The 18066-nt window shown below is 43.1% G+C and overlaps 1 protein-coding gene across 21 annotated transcripts in view; it reads left to right on the forward strand.

Moving 5' to 3' along the window:
• ZBTB20 (zinc finger and BTB domain containing 20) overlaps window positions 1-18066 on the forward strand; it is a 670053-nt gene that overhangs the window by 586668 nt on the left and 65319 nt on the right. Inside the window, exon 8 of one of the 21 annotated variants that reach the window (XM_050957868.1) lies at window positions 2426-2510. The exons of the other annotated variants lie outside the window; for them this stretch is intronic. The gene's annotated coding sequence lies outside the window, so the exon portion shown is untranslated. The remainder of the gene's footprint in view (window positions 1-2425; window positions 2511-18066) is intronic. 21 annotated transcript variants of the gene reach the window in all.

The following is an 18066-nucleotide window of genomic DNA, read 5'->3' on the forward strand; positions in this document are numbered from 1 at the left end:
TTAAATCACTGGCTTTAATCATGATTTAAACCAGCAATTGGAAAATCTTGATTTAAACCATCTATTTTAATCTCATTTTGCATTTGTACTTTTTAGTTATTTTCCTAAAGAAAGGTTGCTTCTAATAGCTTGGGAATTACTGAAAACATGATGATTTGCAACGAAATATAGCCTTTGCATTATATTTGGTGATGCCTTTTTTTTCTTTGCTAACTGGGCAGATACACTGTATCTGTAGACCGTCTACATATATGCAAGTAATTATTCTTGATGTTTACCATTTTATTATGTTAGAAAATGGTGAATGTTTCATTTCTTATTTACTAGGCGATGATTAATTTTTTACTTGTGATTTGTGTCAAGCTCTATTTGGACAGAAATTCTAATTAAATTAAAAATGCACAAAACCAGCAATTTTTTTCCTTAAATGAGCTGGATACATAAGAAAAAAAATCATCAGAAAGTTTATCAAAACATGTTTTACATTTAAAACTTAATTTATTTATTAAACAAAGGAAGTATTACCTGTAGTTATTGAGTTAAGCTGATGGTCTCTAGTTACCATGTCCTTCAAGATTTTAGAACTAATAGAATTCATCCTCTTACACCTAGTTTTTAGTCAAATATTGGAAGAGGAAAACAATATTTTTCCGCTTTCTCAACTCTGATTGGTTTCTTAACCTTGAATGAACTAGCCATTGAACTGAACAAGCTGAATAAACTGAAATTAATAAAATATTCTGGCTGCACCTGCAGAAAAGGCTACTAATGACAAAAGCTGGTTTAGCACTTCAGAAAACTCTGCTTCTAGTGCTTAGCCAGTGACTTCAACCAGCTCAGTGGTTTGACTCATAGAATATAGTAAGATTAGGCCTTAACATAAACTGTCATAATTTCAAATTTAATTTTAAATAGGTTTATTTATTTTTTTTAAAATAGGTTTATTTTATAAAAAAATTTATAAAATAAACCTTTATTTAAATATTTGAATTTAAATTTTAAAAATCAATTTTTTAAAAAATCATCAATTTCTATCCCGCCTGGTTAACAAATCAGGAAGCAGAAATAATTCCATGTGACTTAGTTAACCTTTGAATAAACCAGTATGAATAACGAATGGTAAAAGTGAACCATTCACAAACATTCGATAGGGTGAAAAACATTCATCCAGGTCAGTCAGCAAATACTTAGGAATAGCAAATATGTTTGCAAAATTTAACTTGGCTCACAAATGCTTCCCAAGCAGAAAAAAAAGGGTAAATGAGGGTATCTTTGCACAGCAAAGGCTGTGTATTGGCTAACCTGCCCAAGCTATCTTGAATCCAACTAGCAGAGGTAACAGTAGCAATAGAGACAGAGTAGCACAGGCTTCAGATTGGGTAACACAAGCCTGGCACAGACCCTGGGTACTATGTACTTTGTTCATTAGGTCGCTCTAAAGCCCATGCTGGCTTCTCTGTTATTGTTACTTAACGCTAGCTGGATTCAATCAAATTTGGTGTAGGCTAGCCTGTGCACTGCTTTTGTTGTGTAGACATACCCTGAGTTTATTTATGTATTCACAATGAATACTACAAACCCAGTTCTATCTTTATATATACACCTTTATATAGTCTGTAGATGCCATACATGTTACAGAAAAAATATTTGAGGAAAAATTGAGTTGTGTTTTTTTAACGTATTGGAACAGTTTGTCACCTGTCGTCATCTGCAAACCCAGGTCCCCTAGGTTCATGAATCCTACAGTGTAGGGCACAGTGGGAGAAAAATATTCAAACTAATAAATATCAAAACCCTATAAATGACCTAAAATAGCCTGTGAATGACACGACATTAATTTTGATCTCTTGGGCATGATCAGGGCTAGAAGTGAGGGCTGCATATCCAGTTAGGAAGTTGGGAACCTCTCCTTCGCAGTGGGACAAAACTCTCCTTTCTTCCAGTACAAAATATCAGATGTTAAAGTAGTGAAATTTGTATAGATAGAAAACCTGTCACTGGGGCAGGATTGAACCCCCATGCCTTGGGCAGGTGTGATTTTTAAGGAGGAATTGTGTATCTGTGAGGAGAAATAGGAAATGTTGCTCTAGCTTGTTGAAGCTTTTTAAATGGTGGCTGTTTGAAGATGAACAGTGTTTCCAAATATTAGAATAAACCCTAGGATTTGTACTATGTTGACTATGCAGGCCTATGGTAAATTTATTTAGCACATACCTATGCAATCTAACACAAGGATATCTGTTCTAGATATATGGTATATGTTTTTTTGTAAAATGGACATAAAGAATGAATCTGACTAGATGACAAAGATTTATGCTGTTGAGATTTCATCAAAGTGGTTGAGAGCTTATTAAGCTACTTTTGCGAAATATTGTGAGGCAAATCCTGAGAGTTGCTGAGCAGGGCATGAATTTTTATATTTCAGGAGGAAATAGTAACAACAAACATCACATTCCTTATGTGTTCAAAGACACTTGATCTTCACCTTTGGTGCCTCACAGCAACATGAGGTATGTAGATTTCTGCTGTGACCATGCACCTTGCCAGATGCTATTACTGATCTATTTCATCAGAGCCTTCCCTAGGCATCTGTGGTCCCTGTGATCACCCTCATTGGAAGCAGGACTTAAAGAGGCATAATTGTCATGGGCTTTGGGTGAGTGTGAAAGCTTCTGTTTCAGTGTTTGTGGGGGGAACAGGAAGACCATGAGTCCGTGGGTCAATCGTGTAAGTACCACTATAAATAGACTCTTGTAAATGAGAGGACAAATTTCTCTCATTTGTGCCAGACAGACATACAGTACGTGCAGTTTATCAGGCAAACACTCTCTCAGTGTATGCAAAATAAGCTTCCCATGAGACCTTGCAAAAATATAGCAAAAAAAGTAACTCTTTGTTATTGCAGTAGTCATAAGCTACTGAGCTATGTAAGCCAAGGCTACTCATAAAACCACTCATAAACTAAGGAGATTCACTGTCTATGTTTTTCTGCCTTCTATCAGAACACTTGAGACACCATAGTTCCCAAGAGCTTTAGTGCAGTCTAAGACTTAGATAACTTTTATCCTCCACTTTGCAGAAAAGTGACCTGCCAAAGGACCACCCTATCATAGCCGGGGTGGGTCTATGTATTTTGCCGCCCCATGCATGGCAGGCAGGCGGCTTTCAGCAGTGCGCCTGCGGGAAGTCTGCCAGTAATGCGGATTCAGCGTACCTGCTGCCGAATTGCCGCTTAAACTGCAGGACTGGTGGACCTCCCACAGGCGTGCCGCCAAGAGCTGCCTGCCTGCAGCCCTCACAGCAACCAGCAGGCCGCCCCCCGCGGCTTGCCGCCCCAGGCACGCACTTGGCACGCCCCTGATCGTAGTTAAACCTGAGGAAAGGTTACATCTATAGGGTCGTATTCACAGCCTGTTGCAGCTGCACATCCTGGATGGATTCCCCAGCTACTCATCTTAAGCATAGAAAAACCCCTTTGGGGCAGGCCACATAGCGTTCATGTTGCTGGACATGCCTTCCCTTTGCCAGAGGTAGACACAGATTCAATGAGGAAATAGCATTGGAGTGGGTTGCATGATGCCTCCCAAACATCCATGCAGGTAGCAGTCAAGAAGCCACATAGCCCCAACAGTAGTCTCCAGTCTGACATCTTGGAAGTGGGCATGGATTCCCTCTGCCAAGCTGGTTACAGGACCATCTGGGTCTCATGTGCCCTCTAGAGGATTTGCTATATATGAAATATTTGAACCACAGAAGATAAAATATTGTATGACTTCAGAGTTTTTTGTGAGTTTTTGCTGATAAATTTCTTTCTTTCTTTCTTTCTTTCTTTCAAGAGAGGCCACAGTCCTTATGTGTTTATCATAGTAATTAGGGAACAGTTGGAAAGTTAATCAGATGGGCAAAAGTCTGATAGTCCGTACCAGTGGAATCTGGGTAGCACACTCTTCCTGATCATTTGCATATCTGGCCTGTATTTAGGTTTCTCCACTGTGCAGGCACAAACCTAATTAGAAAACCTGTGATTTCTCTTCAGTGTACCAGGCTGCTAGCCTGGGAAAAGGAAGTGAAGAGGATGCAGGGAGTCATTGGGCTAACAATGTTCGGCAGTCACACTTAAAATGTCTGTGCAATCAAGGAAGGCGTATTGGGCACAGAGGTCTCACCTCACTGTACAAACTGTAGCATCTTGGCACATGCAGATGCTGTGTTTGCTGTCAATCGTTGCCTCTACAAATACTTAATTCCCCCCTGTGCTTGGTGTGAACTGAGGAGATTAGGAAATAAGAGTTAAGTAAGAGTGTGGGAGCAAGGCTGAGAGAGTTTGTCATAATAAATGCAAGCTAAAGGTAAACAAAAAAATCATGACACAGCACTTAGATGCTACCCTGATGGATGACATTGACAAACCTGGGAGACATGGACAGAAAAGCAAGAAAATAAATTTAGATGAGAGGATATTATCATAAAGTAAGTAAATCTGAGTACAGAACATAAGTGGAATGTTAAAGAAGGACAAAAGATAAATAAGGGATAGCCAAAAGGAAAGAAAAGGAAAAGGGAAAATGAGATGAAGCAGCCAGGTACAATTTATAATGCATCCATTCATAAGAATACGTACACTAAAGGATATGAGGGTGATTTTCAAAACTGCCTATGTGAAATAGGTGCACAAATCTCATTGAAATTAAATGGGACTGGTGCTCCTAACTGCTTTTGAAAATCCCACCCTATATTCTTAACAGCAGACATTAACGCTAATGAGTGTTGCCTTACTAAAAGCCTACAAATCAAGGTTAAAATAGACCCCTGGCACTTCATTAAATGTGAATGCATATATTGTACAATGTGTGTGTCTGAAGGGTAGTATTTTTCTGGGTTATGGGTGCAGCTAGTAACAGTGCCAACTGTTAAGATTGCCCATCATAAGACCGCATTTTCAGTTGCTTATTATTTTGTCAAATTTTAAACATTTGGGTTGAAATTTTCTATACTGCATATTTGATTCAGACCAACTTTGTTCTGGAAAATTTCAGCCAAAGTTGTGGAGCCATGTCCAGAAATGAGGCTAGGAAAAAAATAAGGTGTTTTGCCATGTTAAAATATTCTGGTGACTTTTTCTTTGAGAAGCTGTACCACCCCCATGCTTTGAAGTAGGGACTTGAAATTTGGTAGTGGGATGGCCTTCCTTTTTGCATCCTGATGAAAATCTGTACAAGTTTGGCCAAGTTATAAGCCTCTGAAAAATCACTGTTGCCTATGCTCCATAGAGATATGTTAGCCTCGATCTCTGAAGATTCTGTCCACACTGAGCATGCTGCAGATGGGAGTTGAGCAGGATTTTCCCTGCAGTCGCAGTTCTGGGCAGCTGCAGACTGCTGGATCTGGATTTGGGTACCAGAACTGAGAGCAGAAAGAGTCTGTTTCTCCTGTGCTCTCAGTGCCTGACCCCTCGTGCTCCACTGACAATTTGTGGGCCTATCTCTAAAAAAGTAGCAAAGAACATAATGGGCCTGATTCTTAACTGCCTTGCACCTTGTGTAGTTACTATCACTAGTGCAAAGTGGGTGTATGATGCTACCAAATCAGAAATCAGTGTTCACCAACACTGATGGGAATATTTTCCACTTATTTTGCGCGGGTGTAAAGGAGCAAGGCAGTGGAAAATCAGTATGTTTTCTAAATTTTCTGGAAACCAAAATCTCACTGGGACTAAGGCCACGTCTGCCAAAATTTAAACCAAAGCAAAACTTAATGACTATTATAGGAGGTTTATTGTGTACAACCTGGTGAGATGCTCACTTAACTGTCACTGAGCTGCTAAAACAAAATCTGTGTTTACCTACTGCTGCCCAGAAGATTTGAAATCAAACAGATCTGTTAGCAGCAATGCAAGAGTTGCTGTGTCATGCTTTGGGCTTAATAGCATACCTCCTGATCCGCCCTGGAATATTGTTCTGGGAGGTGAGAAGGAGGTGAAAATATGCTCTGCCTGGTCAGAAAATGTCTTTGGACCATGAAAAGCCCTTTGGATGGGAAAAGGTGCATCAGAAGAGTGTCAAAAGGAGACTTGCCAGCAGGGTCAATAGAAAACCATGGGCAAAATCTGCCAGATTTAATGGGACTTGAATTCAACGTGCCAGGCTTTAAAACTGTGCTTTTCTTTAGCTAGTTTTTCAAGGATATTAGAGACGAATGTAAATCAGGGCATGCCTGACCAACCCAGGAGTTTAGGTGATGATTAATTTAAAAATGAAAAAAAAAAGATGTTTGGCATATTTTAAAAAAGTCTTTGGTAAAAATTAACCCATTACTTCAACATAAAATAGTCCTTTTCCGGACCCAGGCACCGCCTTTCATATGGTGCATGGGGCTCCCATTAGCTTCAGTAGGATCACTGTGCAAATCCAAAGGGCAGAATTTGGCCCCAGATGTTTCATAATTAAGTTCTAGTGGCTCACACTATAAGTTTGTGTGTTGGATAACTTGCTTAAGGCTGTTAGCATTTAAATAGCCACAACTGGGGCTTTCATGTTAATGCACCATTAATCCACTCTGGTAGCTGGGTTTTCCTGCTCTAGCATCTGTTGCTACTAGCAGTAGATGCATGCAAATTGCTGGTGCACTGGAGGTCAAATGCAGGGAAGAGATGGTGCAGATCTTTGCTGGAGTTATTTTTGTAGCTGCCCCACAGTTGTTGTAGGATAAGCTTGTATTGCATTGTTTCTGTCTAATGAGGCTTCTTTGTGTAAGATTGTCAACCAAGTCTGATAGTATCATGGGTGTCATAATAAAATGTCCTAACTTTGCATTTGGATCTGATTACTCCTGAGGGAATTCTGTGCCAAAAAATTAAAAATTATGTGCCAAAAAAAATTCTGCATATTTTGTCAATACATAAATGTGGAGGTTCCAGCATGGCAGTGGGGAGCACAGGTTACTGGCTACAAGGAGGTGGGAGTTCATTGTGCAGCACCTCCTTGGAACACGGACTCGGCAACGAGGCTGCACCCAACCCTGACAAAGCGCAAGGGCCAGGCCTGCCCCAGAAACACTCTATGGCCCTGCCCCCTGTGCCAGGTTCACTAAGATAGTAAGCAAGAGGAGTAGAGTCTCGCACGCACCCCCAGCCCTGGCCCTTGATCCAGATGTGGGGCAAGCAGGCTAAGGATCCAAGTGTGGAGAGATTTAATGCGGGAGGATCCAGGTGTGGGTTCTGTGTGGGGCAATCTGGGTGCAGGCAGCTCAGTGGGTTTGGGGAGAGGAGGGCTCTGGATGCACAAGGGCTCGCTGGGGGGGCGGGGTTCCAGGTGCAGGGGGAATGGAACTCTGTGGGAAGGTCAAGGTGAAAATGGTTGGGGCTTGTCAAGGAGGATCTACGGGTGGAGGGCCTCAGCAGGGGGGTCCAGGTGCTGGGAGAGTGGGGCTTGGTGGAGTAGGGGTCTGGGTACAGCTGGTTGGGGCTCCATGGGTTGGGGGTCTTGGTGCAGGGGACTCATCAGGGTATTTCTGGTGGGGATTTGAGTGGGGGGGGGCTCAGCAGAGGGTGGTCTGGGTGCAGGGGTTGGGGATCCGGAAGCAGGCAGGAGGGGCTTGGTGGGAGGGTAGGGGAGTAGGGCTCAGTGCAGGAGGTTGGGTGCAAGGGGGCTCTGGATGCAGTGGATAAGGTTCAGCGGGGTGGAGGGGTTGGGTGCAGAGGATTGGTGGTTGTGTTCTGGGTAAAGTGGGGTGAGATTTGACAGGGGGTCTGGGTCTAGGGCTGGTCTGGAGGCACGGGGCTTTGGCAGACAGGGGAGCAGCTCCCTTTACGGTGACTCCTCCCCCTGTGGCTGAGGAGCAATGGGGGCAGGAAGCAGGGGGCTGGAGTGCAGCTTCCTACAGTTGGCGAGGTTTTTGGTGGTGGCCTTGGCCTTGGCCCTGGCTGCTCCTTGCAGGAGAAGAACAAGTCCCATCCTACCCCAGCCAAGCCAGGACTAACAGCTGAGCCCAGCACGGGATAGGATCCACCAGCCGGGGCATCCCTAGCCCTGCTCCTCACTACCTGCATGAGCCCTGCTCCCCATGGTGATTTACCTCTCCATCAGCTGCTCTGGTCACCCAAAGCCATGCCACCGCACTGCTGGGAATGGGTGCATGACCACTCTTGCAGCTTGCCTTTGCTTCTCCATCATTTTCTGCAGGGAAGCAAAGAAATCTGTGGGGACATGAATTCTGAGCACACACAGTGATGCGGAATTCCCCCAGGAGTAGGATCTTCAAGATCCCAATTTTTACTTCAGGAGGTGTTGGATCAGACATCAGATTGGAGGTTAGGTGTGTTAATACCTATATTGTGGGACTAAGTCCTTAATAGAGAGCCCAAATACAAGGTTTGGATGTCCAGTTGGATAACCATATTTGAAAATTAGGACCTACATGAGTCTGACTGCCCTTTATTACTTAGGTTTGCAAGAACTTGGAGTTCTTGTGCAAACTTGATTCCTTCTGCATATAAGTGTGCCTTTTTCCATCTGTATTTGGCAAGGAGGTTACAACTGGATCTTTCTGCATGTGGGCCTTGCCATGGGTTATCTGTGCCATCCTCACCATCAGATGGGATTATTCCAATCTGCTCTTCATGGAACTACACCTGAAGGACACTTGAAAACTTCACCTGGTGCACAGCCCAGCTTACTTCTTTTCTTACATAATAATGTTTCCAATATGAAGCATGTCATGCTAGTGCTCCGGAGGTTGCACTGGCTTCCACGTCATTCCCGGGTGTAATTCTTGATCTTGCTTTTTGACCTAGTAAAGGCCTTTATGGCTTGGGTCCTACCCATTTAGCAATGGCTTCTCTCCTTTTGCTTTTACTTAACAAATGACTGGGATGCTTGGCCTGTCATTCTCTTGCAGTGTTCAGTGTCTCACTGGTGGATGATCAGCTCTGACATTAATTTTCCTCTCTTGGTCTGGAAGAGCAAAAGTTTGTTGACTTTCAATAGAAAGACCTATCTATTTTCCCAGGCTTTTTCGGAGAGGCTGAATTGAGGGGAGGATGAGTGAATAGAGGGAGAGAGGGATTTGGTTTCTGTGGCCTGGGAACATTTTAATGGCAATAGTGGGCAGATTCAGAGCCTTCTTTGTATATGCATTTGTTTTAGGTTTAATTTATATATGTGCCTAGTGTTTTTGAGTAGGCTCATTTTTATAAACTTTAACAAATAACATTGAAAAACATTTTATGGTTTAGGGAGTTGTAAATACTGTCAAAGTGATAAAAATTACATTATTTCCAAACAGTTACAGTCACTAGTGAGTTTTGTAATTCTCTGCTTGAGTGTTTAGAAAAGCTCTCAGCTCTCAGTCACAAGAGCAGTGCCCTAGGGCAAGGATTGCAGGGATGGGCAGGCTGAACAGAACCCTGGTGTAAGAAAAATATCCCCATATATATATATATAGAGAGAGAGAGAGACTTGTGGATTTAACTTTTTTAATTAGTTTGCACATGTGGAGAGAGGGCTGTGATTAAACATTGCATTTCTCAAATACCTACTTAAATAGTATCTTAGCTAGAATACTGCCAGAAATGCCTCATCTGTTGACTATGCAGAAGGTTTTTTATGGTGTTGCTTAGGTTTTTGAGCACAGTGCCTGCAGAAGATATGGTAAGCAGTGAAGTATCGCATGTAGCTTCTAAATATGAAAATCAAGGTACCAACATGCATAATCAGTTGGAAAGCACATGCAGAGGCAATCAGCCTTGTTTGACACAGAATCAAGCCCACTTTGTTGTAATACCTCACAGTATCATGTGCCTGCATGTCTTTCCTAGTATTTTCTCAGGCTCAGCAGGGATTCCCTCCAATTCTTTTAATGAGAGCTACAAATGTCCCTACTGTTTATCTGAACAGGTACATGGGGTTAGTTGGCAGGGGACAGCAGAAAGCTACAAAGCATGGACCACAAGGGAGCATTCTTGCACACAGGTCTAGCATCACATGTCAGTACTACTGCACATCACTTTAATTCTCTAATGATGTATTATATGCTGGACCATAATCCTATAGGTGGAGTTGAGGGAAGGAACCCTCTGGAGCTAGTATATGAGCCCCCCCAAAAAAAGAGATCTCCACTAGTTTAGGTCACAGTTAAAATTGAGTTTGGTAGTATCTCAGCCTAATCCCTGTTGGGGTTTCTGTTCACATCATAAAACCATCCCATGGTTGGCAGGCCTGCTCAAGAGGTCTGGGACTGGAACTGCAGAGAACGCTAAGGGATAGGAAGGAAGTGCACTGGCAGAGCTGTGGAGGAGGGCCAGAACAGAAGTAGACAGGGAAACTGCAGGTTGCTGACCTATAGTGGAAGTACTGGGTGGAGAGCACAGGGCTGTAATAGCAGGCCAGTGGCAGGTGCATTGGCAGAGTTCTGTGAGAGACCCTTACAAAGTGGTTGAGCTTAACATGCCTAGCATTAGCCAGCGTTTTTAGCCTTTCACTTTCATGAGAGCTAACATTTCCCAGATTCTCTCCTCCTCCACTAAAATAATAAGGTATTGGAATCTGCAGAAGTAAACTGAGCATTCTGTGGAGCACTTCCTTTGTAGGCCAAAAAAAGAGGCTTCAGTTCCTGGGTTCATCACTTCATTCTCTTGCCCAGAGAGGAGTTTTTACCCTAAAAATTAATTAAAAGAAATATAAAAAGAAAAGCAAATGTCATTCAGATAACATGCTGATACTCCTATTTTTCCATCTGATGATAGGGCCAAATGCAGTGAAAAGCCAATGTCTTGCTGAGCCTGTGATTTCAAACTTTCAGTAAAGAAAAGTTTATTTCCCTTCCTCCACCCCACCTGAATTCCTTACTGTCCAGTTAGGTAGGGGAGTTCAGAGCTAGTTGCACTGCAGGTTGAAATCACACAGGATCTGGTTTGGTTTATCTTTGTGCAGTAACTTGTACATCTCAGGTTTTGCTGGTGGTTATCCAGCCTCCATTCCCTGATTCTAGAGTGCTTATGAATGGGAATTGACAGTAGCATTTCATCTAATCACTTTCATATGTCTGCCCCCCCTCCACTCCCCCACCTGAACGGCATTATGATTTTTCTCTCTGTATGTGTGTATAGCACTGCATGGCATTTTAGTGCTCAGTTAGGGAAAGAGTTGCTTTTTCCCTTCACAAGCCTAAATATAATGTTCAGAGCTAGAGAAGCATTACTGATGTAGATTGAGCCCCTCTATTGTGACAGCCTGCTCCTGCTCCTATTGATGTCACTGGGAGTTTTGACTTCAATGGAGCAAGATCTAGCCCTTTCTTTGCAGGGCCAGGTTTGCAGTTATAAATCTCTGCTGATTGTAATATCACAAGTTATCCCCTCTGTGGGCCACCTAGCTCCGATTCAGAAGGTCATTTGCCCCCTGTGGAGTCACTTACCCCCACTCATAGTTATTATATCTGATCCTTGTTCCATAGGTGTATCTCTCCATTCACCTCAGCCATTACCCTGCTCGACTAATCAGTCTCTCCTCACTGTATCACCTGAGTTTAAAAAGGCCATTTCAGCTGTCTCTTTACAGTGCCATCTGGGACTAATTTAATGGAGTATCCACTGGGCATTAATTTAGTCTCCTTCTAACTATTCATCATTTTGTCTGCTGAAGTTTGTTTCACAAGTTTCCATATTTTTAAAACAGAAGAGGTTTTTTTGTGTGTGTTTTTTTGAGCCAGAAAAAACTCCTGTACCTTAGAATCATGGAACTGGAAAAACTGTCAATATCAAAGCCTTCCTAGCACATCTCCCAGGATCCAGTGCAGGATTGTTCTCTGCATCACATCTTTAGTGCTTTTTCCAGTCTAGTTTTAAAGTTTCAGGCAAGGGGGGCTTCTGTCTCTTTCCTTAAGAGGCTATTCCACAGCCTAATATATTTTGCTGTCAGCCTAAATTTTCCAACTCTTAATCTTATGTCTATACCTTTTGTACTGTTCTATGTAACTCTTCTCCTTTTTTGGTATTTTTACACCTTTCAGCTGCATACTGTTATCTGTTATCGTGTCTCTCCCCTCTCTTAATCATCGTCACTTAGCCAGTCTATACAGATTGAGCTGTTAATGTTAGCTAATAAGTCAGTCCTTCCAGCACCTGGATCATTTATGTGGCTTTTCTCTGAACTCTCCAATCACTCTGATGAGGATGTGCCCAGAAATGAATGTAGCATTCCAGGTGATGTCACCTCTGAGTCATATAGAGACTGTATTACTGTACTTCACTGCCTTTGTGATGTGATTGCTCAATTTTTTAATGGTGCAAATTTTTCTTGACTTTTTCCTCTCTATGTTTGGTTTGGACTATGGCCACCATCTGGGGTGCTTATAAAAGATTCTTTGGCAACCTCCATGCTGTTTCTATGGATCTGAACTTAATTTTTCCTTCAGGCCACTTCTGACTGAAACTCTCTTGTTTAAATTCCACTTCCTTACGTTTCTCACTGAACTTTTGATATGACAGCCCCCTCCCCCGGTGTGGCTGTTGTTATGGTCACTGTTAGTTAATGGCTCAGATACACTTATGTCCTGAACCAACTTCCATGGACTGGGTTTTACACCATGTTTCCCCATGTATATCAAAAACTTGCATTCAGCTAGCCATACACTCCCAGTGAAGTCAAGCAAGTGTAACTGTTTGTAATGTAAGGATAAGTGTGCTATCTCGCACATCCAGGGTAGGGGCCCCTCAGGAGAGTAACTTTAAAATGACATGGGATCTGTAGCAAAATGTGAGCTCCAGATTTCTTCCCCATCCTGAACTTCTAGAGGAGGTGAACCCAGATGGCTGACCTCTACCTATATAAACAATGGATGGAATCAAAACCCCATATCCATATATATCTGAACTTTGAAGATGTTTGGATTCGGATATAAGGTGGCCACATTTCTAATTGCACAGAACTGAACACCTCGTACCCCACCCCTTACCCGAGGCCCCACCCCTGCCCTGACCCATCTGAGTTCCCACCCCTGCTCACTCCATGCCTCCTCCCTCCCTCTCTCACTCTCCACCACCCTCCCTCACTTTCACCGGGCTGGGGCAGGGTGTTGGAGTGTGGGAATGGGTGATGGCTCCAGGCTCCAGATGGGGCCAGAAATGAGGGGTTCAGGGTGAAGGAGGGGGCTCTGGGCTGGGGCAGGGGCTTGGGGTGCGGGAGGGGGTGAAGGTTTTAGCTGGGGACATGGCCTATGGGGTGGGGCTGGGGATGATGGCTTTGGGGTGCAGGAGGGGCTCCAGGCTGGGTCCGAGGGGTTTGGAGTGCAGGGGGGAGCTAAGGGCTGGGGCAGGGGATTGTGGTGCAGGGGGATGTGTGGGCTCCGGGGTGGGGCTGGGGATGAGGGGTTTGGAGTGCAGGAGGGGGCTCCGGGCTGGGTCAGGGGATAGGGTGAGGGCTGTGGGAGGGAATTATGATGCAGGAGGAGGTTCCAGCCTGGGGCAGGGGCTGGGGTGTGAGAGGGGATTTAGGGTGTGGGCTCCGGAAGGGTGGTGCTTACCTCAGGCAGCTCCCAGAAGCAGATGGCATGTCCAGCTCCTAGGCGGAGCAGCCAGGGGGCTCTGTGTGCTGGCTACGCTTGCAAGCACCACCCCCGCAGCTCCCATTGGCCACGGTTCCCAACCAATGGGAGCTGCGGAGCTGGGCAGCCCCTGCGCCTAGGAGCCAGACATATCGGCCACCTCCGAGAGCCATACACAGTCAGGGCAGGCAGGGAGCCTGTCTTAGTCCTGCTGCACCATCGACCGGACTTTTAGTGCTGACTGGAGCTGCCAGGGTCCCTTTTCCACCGGGCATTCAAAAACCAGACGCCTAGCAACCCTGTTCAGATACCAGTTTTGCTTTAGCCCCTGCTATCATAATTGAAATTGGTTTAAAACAAGCCAACAGATAACACAAGCAAAACTTCTCAAAACATGAAGCATGAAGAGCAGAACCTTTATAAAGTTCACGACGGCCACCACCATGCAAATCCAATGTGCCTGTTCAGCAGTTAGTTACTACACTGACAGGCTCTATAGAAATACTTGATTGATAGATTAGTTTCTGTGGGCTTGATTGTTATCTGCCTTACATCTTCTGTTGTTATTTAGACCTGTGCAAGGTGGGGTGGGAAATCCCTGTCTCTCTCCATATCTCTATTTATCTCTGTCTCTCTAACCTATTTTATGTATTTACGCTGTCTAGGTTTTTGTACCACACCCATCACTGTAATATGAGAATCTTCCAAAAAGATGACATCCAGTCAGGAGGTGGTCTGATTTCCTTACCTATTTCCCAAGAGGCAATTAGTATTATGGATTCTGATTTGTGGTGGATTTGGGGGTGAGGGGGTGTTTAGCATCTCCCTCATCTCCTCCGTCCTTCTCTCACTTCTCTCTACAATTCCTTCCACACAAGCAGCTTAGGAAATTTTATCGACATTAATGAATGTCACTATAGTATTATCCTGATTTTCCAGATGGGAAAACTGAGGAGAAGGACAAGGGCCATGCAATGCCTGAGCGGCAGAGCTGGGTACAGAATGCACATCTCCTGACTCCCTGTCCTGTACTTTAACCACTAGATCATAGTTCCTTTTGATTGATGAACATTCTATTGGATGATGATGAAAACAATGTAAGGCTCATTTTTTATTTTAAAAACGGATTTTTGATTATTTCTTTTTGATCTTCTGTTCTTTAAACCTTTTCTTCTTCCAGTTCTCCTTCCTAGCTGCTATTTACTGGCAGCCATGTATTTTCTATCAAACCAGTAGAACTTTAAGACATACCTAAACTATTTCACAGTAGGTAAATTAAAATTGATTGGGTCTTTTTGAGGTGGAAAAAAGGATGTTGTGCATAGCTCTTTTAATGTAAGCGAATCAAACTGTGCTGCTCTGCATTTTCACCTGTAACTTCCTTTGCTTAGTACATTCCGATTGATGAGTCTGTTTTCTTGTTTATCCTTTTCTTTTTTATGCTTATCCACTTGTAATAAAATACCCAGCTATCTTCAGTGTTGTATTTTTATACACTAGTCAGAAATCTCATTGCCGCTCTATAGCCAACTGAAAATCCTTTTTCTTTTTTTCCTCTCGGGAGATTTGTGTGGCAGCTCAATCCTGCTGCAGACTATAACCTTTGCCTACTTTTTCGTTACTCATACCATGAAGTCATAGCTGTCTGTGATATCACAGTGGGCTACTATGGGAAATATTGTGATGTCTGAAGGAGAGGATTATAACTAGGTTAACAAAGCCGGACTGATAAAGGTGTTTATCATACATAAAGCATCCCAGTAATTAAAAGTGTAAGGAAAGACATTTCCTGTTTTTGAAGGGAGAGCTGGAATTTCAGTTGTTTTTTTTAAATGTATCATTGATTAAGAAAGTTCACATGTATAAAGCAAACAGAACTGAAACCACACTTTGTTTTTTCACACAAACAAAAAGGGGAGAGGGGGAAATGTGCAGGCAACCTTGGTCTATAACATTGATTTGTAACCAACAAAGGAAACGTCTACTTATGAGACACAAATCAATGTAACCAGACTGTGAAAGTGCAAACAGAGATGTGAGAAAATTATTTGATCATTAGTCTTCCTTGGGAAAAAAACAGAGGGCCAAATTCTGTTTGTATTTACATGGATGCAACTGCCACTGAAATCAACAGGAGATGTACCCTTGTAAGTGGGAGGAGAGTTTAGCCTAGAATCTTTCTGATGAGTGGTGGTTAAATATTAGGGTCGGGGGAAAGGGTGTTTGTGCTCTAGGGCCACCAGAGAAGGCAGATGCGAAGGGTGGATGCAGTCCGGACTTTGTTGTAAATGAAGTGGCAAGTTCAGAAGCTATATTAATATTCCCCTCCTACAGAGGTGATCTACATGAGTTGCATACCTAGTTGATTTCAGGTGAAATCTCAAAACAGTTTACACAAACCTGAGCCCTTGCTGCTGTAAGATGAGCCATTTCTTTAGAAGTAACTCAGTGCTGCAGTTTCTAGCAAGCAGGGTCATCGTCTAGGAAAACCCAGTATTACCAAACCAGGGAGTCGCTTATCCTAGAAAATCTGGAGGTCCAAGTTCAACTGGACTTCTGACAGTTACAGACATTGGATTGGAGAATCAGTTTCCTCGGATCCTCATAAGTTCCTTATGCCTAAGGGTGTGGCTTCGCCGGTGCTTTTTGTACCTATGTAGTTACACCAATGTACCAGCATCAGTGCAAAAAGTGGGGAAAGTCTCACTAATTTTAACCTCAAAAGTTGCCCCAGAGAAGATGCAGACTCCTTTCCTTCAGTAGCATGTTCTGCTTCATTCTAGCCTTCTATCTGCCTTCACCTACAATGCTTCGCTGTGCTTACACTGGTAATGGGTGTTCTCCATGCTTCTCAGTTTGATTTCATTAGTTCAGTTACTTGAAAGAACTGGAGAGGGACGCACACATGGCGTGATTCCTCTAACACTTCAGCTATGTCTACACTGCGCTTTTCTTGTTAAAACTTTTGTCACTCGAGGGGGTGAAATAAACACAGCCTTACCAACAGACGTTTTAACAACAAAAAGCACCAGTGTGGATAGTGCTTTGTCGGCAGGAGACGCTCTCCCACCGACAAAGCTACCACCCTTCGTTGGGGGTGGTTTTATTTTGTTAGCAGTAGAGCGGCTAAACTGTGTACTGGGGTAGGCAATCCCTGCTGTATACCTTACAGCAGCATGGCTGCAGCGGCAGTGTAGACATAGTCTTATACTACCTTAGATAGACGGACAATATTGCTCTGATTTATGACAGCTCATTTCTGTGGGTTTGCTCTTGATGTATACCCTGCAAGGGGCAAACCTGGCCCACAGTCTCTCAGAAGATAGAGCCAGCCCAAGCAAGTGATATATCTTTGAAGGAGTTGTTTTTTGCTTAAAATCCATTTTTAAACTAAAATGTGTTAAATTAGCTTTTTAAAAAAAACAAACAACCCAAAGCTGACATCCATTTCAGTTAAACTCCCCTTCAAAGCACTGGATGCAACAAGTCATATTGTTTTAATTTGCAACAACAACAAAGTGAGACCCCTCGCTATTCTGGCTTATAGAATGGATGTGGGGTTTTTGAGAAGGAAACAAAGCTTGCCGCCAAGCCTCACACACAGAGAGTATTTACTCCTGGGTATGCGCTGTGTCCTAATCTTTTACATTAAATCGCTCTCTGTCAGGGATTGCTGTTATATAATACATGTTGTCATCTGGCGTGAGGCACAGTTGCGCATATTTAGCTGGTTTACTTTGTAATGCGTCATTACAAGTGACCAAAAACATGGTATGGGAAGTTGTTTATGTGCTTTTTTTCATTGCTTATGCAACTCCCAAGCGAAAAATGTTCTTGAGACCAGATGGTAAAGAACCGTCTATGGCTAGTTCCATTTTCCAGATGCATTGGTGTTTCATGTCTACTTGAAGCCAGTTCAGATGGATTTGTAAACTTGAGTCTAACTTTTGTTTAACCCTTCACTATGCTGCTCGTGACAATTTTCCGCACTAACTTCAATCCAAAGAAAAATTGTCAAGATGCACTAGAAACTGTGTGCCAAGCTATCTAGGAGGAGAATATGACCTGGACATCATGCTATGATCAGCAATTAAGAGATGAACTCTGTTATTCCTAAATTAGTGTTATAGAGTCAGAAATTCATGTCCAAGTTCTGGCTTCTATAAGATTCTTTCCTGCATCTTTCTCTCTAACTTTCACACAGTAGCACAGTGACCAAGACCTGAATGTGTTACTGCCTGACTTGGGGTCACTAGCCAGTGAAGGAAAGTTACTTTCAGTCCCTGTAGAAAAGCCACACTCCTTGCCTCAGGGCACTAACACAGTCCTGTGATGATATCTGCATAATACAAGTCATTTGCAGTTACAGCCCAGCATGATTTGGGAGAATTTTTACTTGCTTGGCTCCTTGGAGTTTTTACAGTGAAGCCTGGTGCAGCAAGGCACTATTTGTATTCATTTTATTTTTTACTACAAATGAAGGTACTGGCCCAAATTTTTATCTCAATTACACCCATCTAAGCCTAT

Source organism: Gopherus flavomarginatus, chromosome 1, assembly GCF_025201925.1.
Source record: "Gopherus flavomarginatus isolate rGopFla2 chromosome 1, rGopFla2.mat.asm, whole genome shotgun sequence".
Lineage (NCBI taxonomy): Eukaryota > Metazoa > Chordata > Testudines > Testudinidae > Gopherus > Gopherus flavomarginatus.